The 16,492-nt window shown below is 44.3% G+C and overlaps 1 pseudogene; it reads left to right on the forward strand.

Moving 5' to 3' along the window:
• Positions 1-528: 528 nt before the first annotated feature.
• On the forward strand, positions 529-949 carry LOC112612091 (annotated as a pseudogene).
• The last annotated feature ends 15,543 nt before the right edge of the window (positions 950-16,492 follow it).

Genomic DNA, 16,492 nt, shown 5'->3' on the forward strand with positions numbered 1-16,492 from the left:
AGCGAGACTCTGTAAAAAAAAAAAAAAAAAAAAAAAAAGGGACCTCTGGATATAAGGCCCCAAGAAAATGTACACACAAATTATGAGATCTGGATCAGTTATCAATCCTAGGAGTTAATTTAATTCTATAATGTGGGACAAGTCCCTTCTCTCTCTAAGCTTCGGTTTCTTCATCTGTAAAATGGGGATAATAATGTCTAGCTTAAGTCCAGGTTCAGTGGCTCATACCTGTAATCCCAGCACTTTGGGAGGCCGAGGTGGGTGGATCACCTGAGTTCAGGAGTTCGAGACCAGCCTGGCCAACGTGGCAAAATCCATCTCTACTAAAAATACAAAAATTAGCCAGGCATGGTGGCACACACCTGTAGTCCCAGCTACTCGGGAGGCTGAGGCAGGAGAATCGCTTGAACCCAGGAGGCAGAGGTTGCAGTGAGCCAAGATCATCCCACTGCACTCCCGTCTCAGAAAAAAAAAAAAAGTGGGGGGTGGGGCCCAGAGAAGAGACAAGGGCATGAGCATTGGATCGCCATGCCTTTCTTGGATGTGCTGAAAACATTCGGCCTTAACATAGATTGACGGTGGACAATCCAAAGTGCTGAACAGCCCTACAAGAGTCCTGCTCTATGCCAGGCTTTTCAAAAAGAATGGATAGAATGTGCACATGGAATCGTTAGTATGTATAGAATCTATAGAATATCATGATTTTATAGAGTGTATACTGCAGCAGAAAACAATGAGACATGTGAGTACCATTAGGAAGCAGCAGGATAAGCCAATAAAGGAAGGGAAGTACACACACCTCCACCTCACCACATGGGCAATGGGGAGCCTCAGCCCTGAGCAGAGCAGCTGCTGATGTCTGGAGGCTGATTTTCCTGTTCTCTGTTCTCCACTGGAAAGGCTGTTTACAGAAAACCTCCTTGTCAAAGTGTGTAAAAATAAAGGATTGCTCCATTCCCCCCAGCCCCAGCCAAAAAAAATAATGTCTAGCTTGCAGGATTTGCAGGAGGATTTTATAATAATAGCCAATACTTATATAACAGTTATATCTTGCCAAGTCCTGTTTTTTTTTCTTTCTTTTTTTTATTTTTTGAGAGAGTCTTGCTCTGTCACCCAGGCTGGAGTGCAGTGGCAGGATCTCAGCTCACTGCAACCTCTGCCTCGGAGGCCCAAGCAATTCTCCTGCCTCAGCCTCTACTACAAGTGTGCACCACAACGCCTGACAAATTTTTGTATTTTTAGTAGAGACGGGGTTTGGCCATATTGGCCAGGCTGGTCTCGAACTCCTGGCCTCAAGTAATCCACCCTCCTTGGCCTCCCAAGTTCTGGGATTATATGACTAAGCCACTGTGCCTGGCCTTGCCAGGTCCTATTTTAAGAGCCTTATATCTGTAATAGCATAAGTATATAGTAACTCAGTTAATCTGCTAGACGCTATGAGTTAAGGAAGATTATCACACCAATTTTATACGTAAAGAAACGGACACCGCTGGGCGTGGTAACTCATGCCTGTAATCCCAGCACTTTGGGAGGCTGAGGCAGGTGGATCATGAGGTCAGGAGTTCAAGACCAGCCTGGCCAAGATGGTGAAACCCTGTCTCTACTAAAAATAATAAAATTAGCCAGGAGCAATGGCAGGCGCCTGTAATCCCAGCTACTCTGGAGGCTGAGGCAGGAGAATCGCTTGAACCTGGGAGGCGGAGGTTGCAGTGAGCCGAGATCGTGCCTCTGCACTACAGCCTGGGAGACAGAGTGAGACTCCACCTAAAAAAAAAAGAAAAGAAAAAAAGAAATCGACACATAGATGTGTCACGTAACTTCTCTAAGATCATATGGCTAGTAAATGTGGAGCTGGGAGTGAAATCCGGGCAGAATGGCTTGCTCTGGAGCCATGCTCCTAACAAGTACTGTATTCTATATCACCCCTCCAATAAGATAATTACATAAAAGTGAAGGTGTCTGCCCATAATAAGGCATAACAAATATTGACAATAAGAAACCCAATGCCCATAGTTGGTGAGATGAAATAAAATGGATTAATATTAAGGAGTAAAATATTACCTTATTGCTCCTTTTTAAAATGTCTTTACTATTACAAACTCTTGCAACTGGAAGGTTTTCTGTCTAAGGTCTGGGTTAAGATGCCTAAAGGTAAGCTGGCTTTGCCTTCTCTTGAGGAAATGAAGCAGGTTCTGAGCCAGAGGGCATTTGAGGGACAACAGGATACCATGAAGTTAATTCCTTCCAGTCGGGCCATGTTCTGGGCCCTAAAGAGAGAGAGAAATCTAGCCGGGCGTGGTGGTGGGCACCTGTAATCCCAGCTTACTCAGGACGCTGAGGCAGGAGAATGGCGTGAAGCCAGGAGGCGGAGCTTGCAGTGAGCTGTGATCGCCACTGCACTCCAACCTGGGTGACAGAGCAAGACTCCGCCTCAAAAAAAAAAAAAAAAAAAAAAAAAGAGAGAGATAAATCAAATCCAGTCAATGCTCCAGAGGAGCTCCTAACCTATTTGGGAAGGCAAACAAAAGGCACAACCCCAATACAGTAGACTCTTTGGAGGGAAGCTCATGAAAGACAATTAACCTAATTATGGAAGGGTGATCAGGAAAGGCTGTGAGGAGGAGATGCCTCAATCTATTAGTAAATGCAAGTAAAGGCACATTTGAAGAAAGCAAGAAAGGATTTCCTGGCGGAAAGAAAGCCACGAGCAAATACACAAAGGCTTAAAGTAGCACTGTGTATTCCAAGAGCTACGAGTAATTCAGTATAGCTAGAGCAGAGCCAGAAGACATGGAGTGAAAGTGTTGATGCCTAAAACATAGAGACAGGCCAGATGGGAAAGTGCCTCAATTGTCAAATTAAGAGTGTGGCCCTTGGCCAGGCACAGTGGCTCACACCTGTAATCCCAGCACTTTGGGAGGCCAAGGCGGGTGGATTGCCTGAGCTCAGGAGTTCAAGACCAGCCTGGGCAACACGATGAAACCCCATCTCTACTAAAATACAAAAAATTAGCTGGGTGTGGTGGCATGCACCTGTAATCCCAGCTACTCAGGAGGCTGAGACAGGAGAATCGCTTGAACCCGGGAGGCAAATGTTGCAGTGAGCCGATATTACACCACTGCACACCAGCCTGGGTGACAAGAGGGAAACTGCCTCAAAAAAAAAAAAAAAGCGGGGCCCTTATTCTATAGGAGTTGTAGAGCCATTGAAAATTCCTGAGGCTGGGCATGGTGGCTCATGCCTGTAATCCTAGCACTTTGGGAGTCTGAGGCAGGAGGATCACGAGGTCAAGATATCGAGACCATCCTGGCCAACACGGTGAAACCCCATCTCTACTAAAAATACAAAAATTAGCCGGGCGCGGTGGCTCAAGCCTGTAATCCCAGCACTTTGGGAGGCCGAGACGGGCGGATCACGAGGTCAGAAGATCGAGACCATCCTGGCTAACCCGGTGAAACCCCGTCTCTACTAAAAAATACAAAAAACTAGCCGGGCGAGGTGGCGGCGCCTGTAGTCCCAGCTACTCGGGAGGCTGAGGCAGGAGAATGGCGGGAACCTGGGAGGCGGAGCTTGCAGTGAGCTGAGATCCGGCCACTGCACTCCAGCCTGGGTGACAGAGCGAGACTCTGTCTCAAAAAAAATAAAAATAAAAAAATAAAAAAATAAAAATACAAAAATTAGCTGAGCGTGGTGGCACATTCCTGTAGTCCCAGCTACTCAGGAGGCTAATGCAGGAGAATCGTTTGAAGGTTTGAGCCTTGAGAGAGCTTTTAAGCACATTGAAAGATGCTCAACATCATTACTCATTAGGAAAATGCAAATTAAAACCACAGTGAGATACTATTTTGCACCCACTGGGATTATTATAACAAAAAAGATGAACAATAACAAGTGTTGATGAGGATGTGGAGAAACTGGAACTCTCAGACACTGCTACTGGGAATGCAAAATGGTACAGCTGTCTTGAAAAACAGTTTGGCAGTTCGCTAAAAAGTTAGAGTTGGCAGGGCATGGTGGCTCATACCTATAATCCCAGTATTTTGGGAGGCCAAGGTGGGTGGATCACGAGGTCAGGAGTTTGAGACCAGCCTGACCAACGTGGTGAAAACCTGTCTCTACTAAAACTACAAAAATTAGCCAGGTGTGGTGGTGCACACCTGTAATCCCAGCTACTCAGGAGGCTAAGGCAGTAGAGTCGCTTGAACCTGGGAGGCAGAGGTTGTAGTGAGCTGAGATCGTGCCCACTGCACTCCAGCCTGGGCGACAAACCGAAACTCTGTCTCAAAATAAAATAAAATAAAATAAGAGTTACTACCTGACCCAGCAATTCCACTCCTAGGTGTATATCCAAGAGACATGAAGGTAAACATTCGCATAAAAACTTGTCCACCAATGTTCATAGCAGCATTATCCATAGTAGCCAAAACTGGAAACACCCCAAATGTCCATCATCTGATGAATGAATAAACAAAATATGATACCCCCATACAATGGAATATTAGCTGTAAAATGGAGTGAAGTTCTGATACATACTGTAACATGAATGAATGTTTAAAATATAATGCTAAATTAAAGAAGTCAGATACAAAAGGCAACATATTGTATAATTTCATTAATATTAAATATCCAGAATCAGCCCTGCACTAATCCCAGCACCTTGGGAGGCCCAGGCGGGAGGATCCCTTGAGCCCAGGAGTTCAAGACCAGCCTGGGAAACAAGACGAAAGCTTGTCTCTACAAAAACCACAAAAAACTAGCTAGGCATGGTGCCGCACAATTGTAGACCCAGCTACTCAAGAGACTAAAGTGGGAGGATCACCTGAGCCCAGGAGGTCAAGGCTGCAGTGAGCCCTGGTCATGCCAGTGCAATCCAGCCTAGGTAACAGAGCGAGCTCCTATCTTGGAAAAAATAAAATATATATATATAGAGAGAGAGAGAGAGAAAGAGAGAGAGAGAGACACACACACACACACACACACACACACGCACACATATATCCAGAACAGGCAAATCCACATAAATAGAGTGTAGATTAGTGGTTGCCAGGGGTCACTGAATTGTACACTTTAAAATATTGAGTTTCTTATGGCATGTGAATTGTAAAGATTCGCGCCAGAGTGACCCGTGAGGAAAGAACAGCAATGCTGTAAGCTCAGGCTTCAAACAGGGGAACCCATCCCCCCCTGGAGGGTCATGAAGATTTTCCACAGGGTACACAAGCATGAATAATTTTATGGTAATCACTTCTCACAACTCTGATGTGTATATTCTTTCTTAACATTAATCTGCCTAAGAATTTACCTTTCACCTCTCCACTTTCACAATAGCTTTTCCCTTGCTTTTAAAAGAAAAGCTATACCTTTCACTTATCCTGAATACTGTATTACTATGAGGGTATCATCCTGGGGTTGAAAATGTGTAGAGCCAGCCTGGCCAACACAGCGAAACCCCGTCTCTGCCAAAAATACAAAAATTAACTGGGTGTGGTAGTACGTGCCTGTGGTCCCAGCTACTCGGGAGGCTGAGACAGGAGAATCGCTTGAACCTGGGAGGCAGAGGTTGTAGTGAGCACAGATCATACCACTTCTCTCTAGCCTGGGCCCCAGTGAGGCTCTGTCTTGAAAAAAAAAAAAAGAGAGAGAGAGAGAGAGGGAGGTGGTCCAAAGATAAAGATTGTGATGAGTGTGTAGAGTATTTTCAGACTTTTTTTTTTTTTTTTTTTTGAGAGAGTCTCACTCTGTCTTGCAGGCTGGAGTGTAGTGGTGCTCACTGCAAGCTCCACCTCCCAGGTTCAAGTGATTCTTCTGCCTCAGCCTCCCAAGTAACTGGACTACAGGCGCCTGCCACCACACCCGGCTAATTTTTGTATTTTTAGTAGAGACGGTGTTTCACCATATTGGCCAGGCTGGTCTCGAACTCCTGACCTTGTGATCCGCCAACCTTGGCCTCCCAAAGTACTGGGATTACAGGCATGAGCCACCACGCCCGGCTTTATTTTCAGACTTTAGACATGAAAGAATTTTTAGTTTGACAAGGTTTAGGGCCCAGCCATGGGAGTGGGTGGCTGAAGTGAAAGGGAGACTCATTAGATTTGAGGATGTCAAGGAGCAGAGAGGCCAGAGAGCTTGAGGGGTCATTGAGGTGGATGTTCAAGTCACCCAAGTTGTTGTAGGATTGTAACAGCCCAGTTGCTCTCAAAGTTTAGTGGGGGTCAGAATCACTTGGAAGGCATATTAAAATATAGTTTAGCCGGACGCAGTGCCATGCACCTGTAGTCCCAGTTACGTGGGAGGCAGAGGCAGGAGAATCGTTTGAGCACAGGAATTCTGAGCTCTAGTGTGCTATGTCAATCAGGTGACTGCACTAAATTAAACATCAGTGTGGTGATCTCCCAGGAGTAGAGGACCACCAGGTTGCCCAAGGAAAGGTGAACTGCCAGGTTGGAATAAAAGAGGCCAAAACTCCTGGGCTGGACAGCAGTGACATCATGCCTGTGAATAGTCTCTGCACTCCAGCCTAGGTTACATAGCGAAACCCCATCACACACACACACACATCTCCCACACATACACACACACACACCACACATACACACACACCACACACCCCCCCCACACACATACACACATACACACACACACACCACACACACCCGACACACACATACACACACACACACACACACACAGTTTACTGGGCCCTACACCCAGAATTTCTGATTCAGTTGGTCTTGGTGGCCCAATAATTTGCATTTCTAATAAGCCTCACCTGGGAACAAGGGTGGGGCCCACACTTTGGCAGTTATTGCAGTAGAGTGAAGATTGAATCAGGTGTCAAGGTCTTCGATGAATGTATTCAGTTGATGACAGCAATGAAGAGGGAGTGATAGCAACCTTAAATGGTTGATTTAGAATATGACCCTAACACTTGGATGTTTCACCTGGTAGCCAGTTCTTTGCCCACTTTGGCCACATATTTCTCCGTAACCACAGCAGAAGTTTGGGCAACCTTCAGCTCCCCTCCTTGGTCTAAAATTTCAAACTCTGTGTCCAAGGGCTTTAATTTCCTTTTTTTTTTCTTTTAGAGATGGAGTCTTGCTCTGTCGCCCAGGCTGAGTGCAGTGGTGTGATTTCTGCTCACTGCCACCTCTGCCTCTTAGGTTCAAGCAATTCTTCTGCCTCAGCCCCCCAAGTAACTGGGACTACAGACGTACGCCGCCACACCCAGCTAATTTGTGTGTGTGTGTGTGTGTGTGTGTGTGTGTGTGTGTATGTGTGTTTTAGGAGAGACGGGGGTTTCACTGTATTGCCCAGGCTGGTCTCGAACTCCTGAGCTCAGGCAATTCGTCTACCTCGGCCTCCCAAAGTGCTAGGATTACAGGCGTGAGCCACCATGTGAGGCCAATGGCTTTAATTTCATATTCCGTGGAATACTGTTCACCTTGATGTTGGAATCAGAAATAGCTGGAGCCACCTTTATTCTAAAACCAGCAACTTCAGGGAGTAAAAGCAGACTGAACTGCCAAACTGTTTTCCACTTCCAGAGATTTCGTTATGTTTTGGGGGGTGAGGAAAGGGAAAAAAAAAAGCTGGGCGTGATGGCTCATGCCTGTTATCCCAACACTGTGGGAGGCTGAAGCAGGTGGATCACTTAAGGTGAGGAGTTCAAGACCAGCCTGGCCAACATGGTGAAACCCCGTCTCTACTAAAAATACAAAAATTAGCTGGGCATGGTGGCATGCGCCTGTAGTCCCGGCTACTCTGGAGGCTGAGGCAGGAGAATTGCTTGAACCCAGGAGGCAGAGGTTGCGGTGAGCTGAGATCATACCACTGTACTCCAGCCTAGGATACAGAGGGAGACTCTGTCTCCAAAAAAAAAAAAAAAAAAGGAAAAGCTAATACTAGAGAGGTCATTTATAGATTAAAAGAATAATAGAAGGCACATTTCTCAAACTAATGTCCTTTCTGACAATAAATATGTTTTGCACATTTATGTAATTTTCTGAAACATAGTTCACAAGCTATAGAAGTTAACCTTCCTTATTTACATTAAAAGTCAGTAAATTGCTGGGCATGGTGGCTCACGCCTGTAATCCCAACACTTTGGGAGGCCAAGGCAGGAGAATCACTTGAGCCCAGGAGTTTAAGACCAGGCTGGCCAACATAGGGAGACCCTGTCTATACAAAAAGTAAAAAAATTAGCTGGTCGTGTTAGCACATGCCTGTAGTACCAACTACTTGGGAAACCGAGGTGTGATGATCATTTGAGTCTGGAAGGTGGAGGCTGCAGTGAGAGTTGTCATCATGCCATTGCACTCTAGCTTGAGAGAGACAGAGTGAGACCCTATCTCCAAAACAAAGGTAAGGAAAATAGAGGAAGAATTTGTAATTTATAGAAAAGGCAGAGCATGGTAAAATGTAATTTTGCTGAAGACCTTAGCGTCAGCCTAATCAGTCACATAAGAAGGCCTGGTTTGGCTGGGCACAGTGGCTCACACCTGTAATCCAACACTTTGGGAAGCCGAGGCGGGCAGATCACGAGGTCAGGAGTTCAAGACCAGCATGGCCAATATGGTGACACCCTGTCTCTACTAAAAATACAAAAATTAGCTTGGCGTGGTGGCGTGTGCCTGTAGTCCCAGCTACTCGGGAGGCTGAGGCAGCAGAATCTCTTGAACCTGGGAGGTGGAGGTTGCAGTGAGCTGAGATCACGCCACTGCACTCCAGCCTGGGTGACAGAGACTTCATCTCAAAAAAAAGAGAAGAAGGCGTGGTTTACATCACTGTACATATATACATATACGTATACATATACATATACATATACATATACGTCCAAAGAGTTTGTTTTCTCTCTGTACAAAACTTTCATTTGTTGTTCCTTTTGATCAAGACAGGTCAAAAAGATACTTAATTGCTTTTTAATCTACCTTTTTCTTCTCTGGAGATATAATTTCTGATTCCAGGCTGGCATGGTGGCTCATGCCTGTAATCCTAGCACTTTAGGAGGCTGAGGCAGGTGCCAGGAGTTGAAGACCAACCTGGCCAACATGGTGAAACCCCATCTCTACTAAAAATATAAAAATTAGCCGGGAGTGGTGAGTCATGCCTGTAATCTCAGTACTTTGGGAGGCTGAGGTGGGCAGATCACTTGAAGTCAGGAGTTTGAGACCAGCCTGGCCAACATGGTGAAATCCCATCTCTACTGAAAATACAAAAAAAAGTAGCCAGGTGTGGTGGTGTGCACCTGTAATCCTAGCTACTTGGGAGGCTGAGGAAGGAGAATCATTTGAACCCAGGAGGTGGAGGTTGCAGTGAGCCAAGATTGCACCGCTGCACTCCAGCCTGAGTGACAGAGCAAGATTCCATCTCTAAATAAAATAATAATAATAATTCCTAATTCCATAGTCAGGAGTTCTTACCAGCTCCCCTATGAGGTTTTGGAGCCATCACGTCAAGAGGACTTTCCATGTATACTCTTAATATCTCAGAATTCTTATGGCCCATGTTAAATATTAGATACTTCCTGTCTACCCTGGAGGCATAGTTGCCTAAACAAATCAAGACTCTAGGGGCCAGGTGCAATGGCTCACGCCTGTAATCCCAACACTTCGGGAGCCTGAGACAGGCAGATCCCTTGAGTCCAGGAGTTCAAGACCAGCCTGGCCAACATGGCGAAACCCCGTCTCTACTAAAAAGACAAAAATTAGCCGGGCATGGTGGTGCATGCCTGTAGTCCCAGATACTCGGGAAGCTGAGGTGGAAGAATTGCTTGAACCCAGGAAGTGGAGGTTGCAGTGAGCTGAGGTCATGCCACTGCATTCCAGCCTGGGTGACAGAGATTAAACCACTTACCTCCTCAGGACATTTTACAGATTATCAAACCTAGCCCCTATCCCCAAAGGGAGACGAAAGATTTGTCCAAGGCCTCAGCATCTCAGGGTGCCAGATAGCCTAAAGGTCGTTAAATCATACCTCCCCAGTATCAGAGCCAGGAACTAGAATTCAATGCTGACTCCTGGTACAGTGCTCCTTAGTCTTTGTTGTTGTTGTTTGTTTTTTGAGACAGGGTCTCACTCCATCACCCAGGCTGGAGGGCAGGGGCACAATCTTGGCTCCCTGATTCTAATTAACTGAACAAAAATTTAAAAAAAACCAAAACTGTACAGACCCTCTTAAAATTAGAACATTAAATTTTTTTTTTTTTTTTGGAGAAGGAGTTTTGCTCTGTCACCTAGGCTGGAGTGCAGTGGTGTCATCTCAGCTCACTGCAACCTCCGCCCCCTGGGTTCAAGTGATTCTTCTGCCTCAGCCTCCTGAGTAGCTAGGATTACAGGCACCCACCACCACACCTGGCTATTTTTTGTATTTTTTAGTAGAGATGGGGTTTCACCATGTTGGCCAGGCTGGTCTCAAACTCCTGACTTCAAGTGATCTGCATCATTCCTTGGCCTCCCAAAGTGCTGGCATATAGGCTTGAGCCAGCGTGCCCAGCAACAACTTTTTTTTACATTAGCCAAGCATGATAGTTTGTGCCTGTAGTCTGAGTTATTCGGGAGACTGAGGCAGGAGGATTGCTTGAGCCCAAGAGGTTCAGGCTGCAGTGAGCCATGATTGTGCCACTGTACTCCAGCCAGGGTGACAGAACGAGACCTTGTCTTTAAAAAAAAAAAAATTAGAACATCAATAAAGGCATTCCTCATTGTAAAAATTATTTTTACTTGTAGGATAAGTGGCTCTAAATTACTACTTTTAAAATTATTGATTTACTTTAAAAATAAGTAACACATCTTCATGATTCAAAAAAAAAATCAGGTTGGGTGCGGTGGTTCACACCTGTAATCCCAGCACTTTGGGAGACTGAGGCAGGTGGATCACTTGAAGTCAGGAGTTTGTGACCAGCCTGGCTAACATGGTGAAACCCAGTCCCTGCTAAAAATACAAAAATTAGGCGGGCATGGTGTCACACACTTGTAATCCCAGCTACTCAAGAGGCTGAGGCAGGAGAATCGCCTGAACCCGGGTGCAGTGAGCCGAGATTGTGCCACTAACCTCCAGCCTGGGTGACAAAGTGAGACTCCGCCTCAAAAAACAAAAACAAAAATTAGCCAGATGTGGTGGTCGGCACCTGTAGTCCCAGCTACTGAGGAGGCTGTGGCAGGAGAATCACTTGAACCTGGGAGGTGGAGGTTGCAGTGAGTAGAGATTGCGCCACCGCACTCCAACCTGGGCGACAGAACGAGACTCTGTCTCAAAAAAGTAAAAATAAATAAAAAATAAACAAAAAGATACAAAAGATTATATACTATGAAAATCTCCCTCCTACCTGTCTCTGGCCATCCAGTTTTCTTCATTGCAAAAATGATGTAAGTTTCTGTTAAATTCTTCTGGGGATATTTTATGCATATATAAGCAATTATGAATGGGTATTACTACCATCACTTCTTACAGGAATATTAGCCTGCAATACACACTATTTAGGGCATTGCTTTTTCACTTAACAATAGATCTTGAAGCTATTTCCCTATTAGTGGACAAAGAGCTTTCTCAATCTTTTTTAAGGCTGTAGAGTATGCATTGTATAACTACACTGTTATTTAACCAGGTCTGTATTAATAAACATTTAAGCCAGGTACAGTGGCTCATGCCCAAAATCCCAGTGCTTTGGAAGGCTGAGACAGATGGATTGCTTGAAGCCAGGAGTTTGAGACCAGCCTAGACAACATTGACCGGTCCCCGTCTGTACAAAAAGTTAAATTTTTTTTCATTTTTTTCTACCATGCCTATAGTATCAACTACTTGGGAGGCTGAGGTGGGAGGATGGCTTCAGCTCCAGAGTTCAAGGATGCAGCGAACGATGATTGGGCCACTGCACTCCAACCTGGGCAACAGAGTGAGACCTTGTCTCTAAAAATAGATAAATAAAATGAAAATAAAACATTAAATTGTTTTCAGTCTTTTGCTATTACAAATAAGGCTTGAGCATGTGTATCAATTAAACTTTTAAAAGTGGAATTGCTGAAATAAAAAAGGGAAATGGCTGGGTCAAAAGGAATGTGCATTTAGGCAAGTTATAAATGCCACCGCTAAATTATCCTCCATAGAAGTTATCCCAATCACACTCCCACCAACAAAATATGAACATACCTGTTCAACATCACCCCGCCTTTCCACACGGTATCTTCTCAGTCATAAATCTCTGCCAATCTGATAGGTAAGAAGTGGTAATTTCAAAGAAATTCTAATTTGCATTTATCTTATTATAAGTAAGAGTGAGCATTGAAGAGCCATTTCTATTTCTTTTTCTCTGAACTATCAGTTCACATCTTTTGTGCATTTTCCCCCTTGGGTTTTGTTCTTACTGATTTCAGCTCTGAATACAAATATGAACATTATTCATTTTCCTATGATATGAAATGCGTGTGTGTGTGTATATATATAGTCACATATAGTGACATATAGTCACATATAGACACATGTAGTCATTTGTTGTCTGACTCTCCTTATGGTGACTTTTGCCTTACATTTTTTATTTCTACATAGCTGAATTTATCAGTCTTTTCTGTCATGGCATCTTGGTTTTGTTTTGTACTTATTTATTTATTTATTTATTGAAATGGAGTTTCCCTCTTTCGCCCAGTCTGGAGTGCAGGAGTGCGATCTCAGCTCACTGCAACCTCCGCCTCCCAGTTTCAAGGGATTCTTTTGCCTCAGCCTCTGGAGTAGCTGGGATTACAGGCACCCACCACCATACCCGGCTAATTTTTGTATTTTTGGTAGACACGGGGTTTTGCCATGTTGGCCAGGGTGGTCTTGAACTCCTGACATTGTGATCTGCCCACCTCAACCTCCCAAAGTCCTGGGATTACAGGTGTGAGCCACTGCGCCCAGCTCTTGTTTTGTACTTAAAAAGATTTTCCTCACTTTAAGATTCTAAAAAATTCTCCCATGGTTCTTTCTTCCAGTATGTTATGGTTTCTTTCCTTCTTTTTTATTTTATTTATTTATTTATTTATTTTGAGATGGAGTCTCACTCTGTCACCCAGGCTGGAGTGCAGTGGCTCGATCTTGGCTCACTGCAACCTCTGCCGCCCAGGTTCAAGCGATTTTCCTGTTTCTACCACCCGAGTAGTGGGATTACAGGCACCTGCCACCTCGCCTGGCTAATTTTTGTAGTTTTAATAGAGATGGGGTTTCACCATCTTGGTCAGGCTGGTCTTGAACTCCTGACCTTGTGATTCACCCGCCTTGACCTTCCAAAGTGCTGGGAGCCACTGCGCCCTGCCTAATTTTGTATTTTTAGTCGAGATGGGGTTTCACCATCTTTGCCAGGGTGGTCTCGAAATCCTGACTTTAAGTGATCTGCCTGCCTAGGCCTCCCAAAGTGCTGGAATTACAGGCGTGAGCCACCACGCCTGGCCTTCTTTTTTACATTTTAATCTTTGATATATTTGAAATTTGTCTTGGTGAATAGCGTGAAGTGTAAATCCAAGTTAAAATTTTCTAGATGTCTATCCAGTTATTCTAACACCAAATATAATTCCACCTTTCTCTTTCTGACTTGAAATGCTACCTTTAGTATTATACTAAGTTCCTAGGTAATTTGGATTTATTTTTGATCCTTCGTTTGTGCTTCATTGATTGCAAATCAAGCAAATAAACTGTGACTCCAATCTTTCTTGATGGCAGAACCCTGATTTTTTTTTTTTTTTTTGAGGTAGGATCTTACTCTGTCACACAGGCTGGAGTACAGTGGCGCGACGATGCCTCACTACAGCCTCGACCTCCAGGGCTCAGGTGATCCTTCCACCTCAGTCTCTTGAGTAGCCGAAACTACCACCATGCCTAGCTACTTTTTGGTATTTTTTTTTGTAGAGATGGAATTTTGCCATCTTGCCCAGGCTAGTCTCAAACTCTTGGTCTCAAACCGTCTGTCTGCCTTGGCCTCCCAAAGTGCTGGGATTACAAGTGTCAACCACCTTGGCTGGCTAGAACTCTATTTTTTTTTTTTGGAGAAGGAGTCTCTCTCTGTTATCCAGGTTGGAGTGCAGTGGAGTGATCTCGGCTCACTGCAACTTCTGCTTGCCAGGTTCAAGCGATTCTCCTGCCTCAGCCTCCCAAGTAGCTGGGACTACAGGTGTGTGCCACTACACTTGGCTAATTTCTTTTGTATTTTTAGTAGAGATGGAGATTCACCATGTTGGCCAGGCTGGTCTCCATCTCCTGACCTCATGATCCACCCGCCTCGGCCTCCTAAATTGCTGGGATTACAGGCCTGAGCCACTGTACCCAGCCTAGAACTCTAATTTTTAATGATGATTTTCCTCCACTACAAGCAAGTCCTTAGGGAAAGTAACTCACAGATCAGACGGAGAGTAAATCGTGATTGGTCTAAGCTAATATTGGCGGTCGTATTCTCTTTGGTATTTATTGGCTTATCCGTGTTACTTGAGGGGAAATCTATTGAGTAACTACTAAGAAAAATTGTAGCTTATTAGACATATAAGGGGAGATGTTTAGCTGGCATTTAGATATGTAAGTATGAAATTCAGAATAGAGATATAATTTTGGGGTTATCACAGCATAGATAATATTTAAAGTAACGTGATGGGATAAGATTATGAAGGAGTGTACATGGAAAAGATAAAAAGTCTAAATATTGAGCCTTGGGGTACTACAGTATTTAGAGGTCAGAGAAATGAGGAGAAACTAGGAGCAGCCAGTGAGATGGAAGACCCAAGGGGGTGGAATGTCGTGGTAGCCAAGGAGGGGGAAGTAATGAGCTGTGTTTAGCGATGTTGGTAGGTCAAGTAACACGAGGACTGAGAATTGACTGGTGTCAGCAAATGGACACCACTAGTGACCTTGACAGGAGCATTTCAGTGGAGTGGAGGGGGTAAAAGCTTAACCAGAGAGGATCTCACCGAAAATGAGAAAAAGGATGTCAAGGCCAGGCGAGGTGGCTCATGCCTGTAATCTCAGCATTTTGGGAGACTGAGGCAGGCAGATTGCTTGAGCTCAGGAGTTCGAGACCAGCCTAGGCAACTTGATGAAACCCTATCTTTACAAAAAATACAAAAATTAGTTGGACATGGTGGCACACGCCTGTAGTCTCAGCTACTTGGGAGGCTGAAGTGGGAGGATCGCTTGAACCCAGGAGGTGGAGGTTGTAGTGAACTGAGATTGCACCACTGCACTCCAGTCTGAGCAACAGAGTGAGACTATGTACAAGCCACCTTTGTGAGGCATTTTGCAGAAAAGAGAATGGAGAAATGGGGCAGTGGGTAGGGGGTCAAGTCCAGTCAAGAGAGGGTTTTTTTTTTGAGATGGAGTCTCGCTCTGTTGCCCAGGCTAGAGTGCAGTGGCGCGATCTCGGCTCACTGCAACCTAAGGGAGGGATTTTTGTTTGATTGTTTTAAGATGGAAGAAATAAATTCATGTTGCTATAGCAATGAGAGGTAATAGCAGAAAAATAGTGATGTAGGCGAGAGGAAGAATTGCTGGATAGGTGTCTTTGAGAAAGTGATGTGGTATGAGACCTAGTACTTGAGCTTCTCAAAGTATGATCAGTGGACTAGTGACCATCTAGAAATGGTTTGTCACCAGTTTGTGACAGCAATTCAGAATTAATATTTTGAAACTTTTATAACAATTTGACAGAAAAATTTTATGTGTGCTGGATTTAATAATAAAAATTCTGCCTAGCATAGTCAAATTAATAGAGACAGAAAGCAGAACAGTGATGGCCGGGGATTGGGGAAGTTAGGAATGGGGAGTTATTGTTTAATGAGTACAAGCTTTCAGCCTTGTCTCTGCAATAAATAAATAAATAAATAACTAGCCAGGCATGGTGCTACGTGCCTGTAGTCCTAGCTGCTTAGGAGGCTGAGGTGGGAGGATTACTTCAGCCCAGGAGTTTGAGGTTGAGTGAGCCGTGATTGTGCCACTGTACTCCTGATGGGTGACACGGTAAGACCTTGTCTCAAAAAATAAATAAATAAAAGAAAAATAAGTTCTGGAGTTCTTGATGGGGATGGTTGCACAACAATGTGAATGTATTTAATACCACTGAGCTATACACTTTAAAATGGTTAAGCAGGTTTTAAAAAGTCTGGGCTTGCATTTTGGATGCTTGTTTTTAAATTTTAATTTTTTCTAGTAATTAATTTTACAGAAATTTAGTTTTGTGATTGGGGATAAAACCTGGGTCTTTTAGCACAGATGCTTGAGAACTGAGGAGGATTTGACATTAGCTAAAAGACAAATAATTCGCTTGCAGTAAGGAAAGGAAGGCAGAGAGAGTATCAAAGCAGAGTTACAGGTTAGTTGGAAGTCATGGTGGGTGCTGGGAACTTGTAGATGTTCTTTTTGGTTTGTTTGATTTTCTCATGAATTGGAAGCAAAATCATCAGCTAAATGAGGATGAGGGAGGAAGTGTTGGAGGTTTGAAGAGACAGGAGACTTGAAATAGTTATGTAGCGGCCGGGTGCGG

Source organism: Theropithecus gelada, chromosome 1 (assembly GCF_003255815.1).
Source record: "Theropithecus gelada isolate Dixy chromosome 1, Tgel_1.0, whole genome shotgun sequence".
In the NCBI taxonomy this organism is placed as follows: domain Eukaryota; kingdom Metazoa; phylum Chordata; class Mammalia; order Primates; family Cercopithecidae; genus Theropithecus; species Theropithecus gelada.